The sequence below is a fragment of the Halyomorpha halys genome, unplaced genomic scaffold (assembly GCF_000696795.3).
Source record: "Halyomorpha halys isolate HHAL.00 unplaced genomic scaffold, Hhal_1.1 Scaffold231.1, whole genome shotgun sequence".
NCBI classification, from domain to species: Eukaryota; Metazoa; Arthropoda; class Insecta; order Hemiptera; family Pentatomidae; genus Halyomorpha; species Halyomorpha halys.
In genome coordinates this window covers 821,984-823,093 of record NW_027114318.1, presented here as the reverse complement: position 1 = coordinate 823,093, position 1,110 = coordinate 821,984, and positions in this window count along the sequence as shown.

Sequence of the window (1,110 nt, the reverse complement as noted above, 5' to 3'; positions counted from 1 at the left end):
GATTGTAATATCTATCAATAAATAAATCTATCAAAACCAAAAAAAAAAGATCTTTAAAATAATATTTTTGACGGTGTTATTATACGGAGTAAAACATTGAGCATTACTTAAGAATAACCACTAGAGGGATGATTTTCCTTAAAGTTTTTGGGAAGACTGAGAGAGACTGTATAAGTAACGAAGCCATTAGATGGAGCCTTATTGAATTAAAAATACAGGAGCGATAACTAAGCTGCTTAAGACGTGTATAGAGGATACCACCAAAGACGGAATGGTATAACGAGGCAAAACCTCAACGACTAAATCCATTTCAACTACCTATGGTTGGATAAATGGAATAACTGGAAGAACTGAAAAAAACAAACATACAAGAGAACAGACATAGAACCTCAATGGACAAGTATGTTGTTTGAAATCAATCTAAAAATTTATTGTTATGATATGTGATAGCGTGAATTCTAATGTCACTAGAATTACTAACTATACTTCAACCTCTTTTCTTATGTTAAAACAGACCAAATTTACGAAGATGGAAATGAGCAAGGACAGTGGGCTCGACGCTAAAAGGAAAAAGAAAAGGATGGTATTACGACAAATAAATTCTTGTCAAACGGAAGAATTATTCAAAGACATATAAATCTAGTTTTAAATGCAGTTTGAGGCTTAAGTACCTGTAACCATTACTTCAGATTTGAATAAAGCATTTGTCTACCTATCATCATTTTATTTTATTCGCGTCTTGTTTAGCATAAATTCTCCATCTCATTCGGTATTATTATAGCAACTATACAATACGTTTTTTAAAATAATTTGAGGTGCTACTATTCAAGAGGTTATGTCATCCGTAAAAAAACAGTTGGAAGTTTAATAATTTCGTTAATTTTTATTTCGAGGATCCAGAAAACATCTTACAAACTGAGTAAGTTTTTAGCTGTGAAATAGCACGTTATTAACTGTACAATATTTATATATTTAAAATTCAAATTAATTTTCCTCAATATCAGTATATCTAAAATTCTAAATATTTTTGCTACTAACCATACGTTTTGTTTTATTCATATTTTTTTGGGAACTTGAATCTTGAAAAGTGTATTTTAATATATTATATAT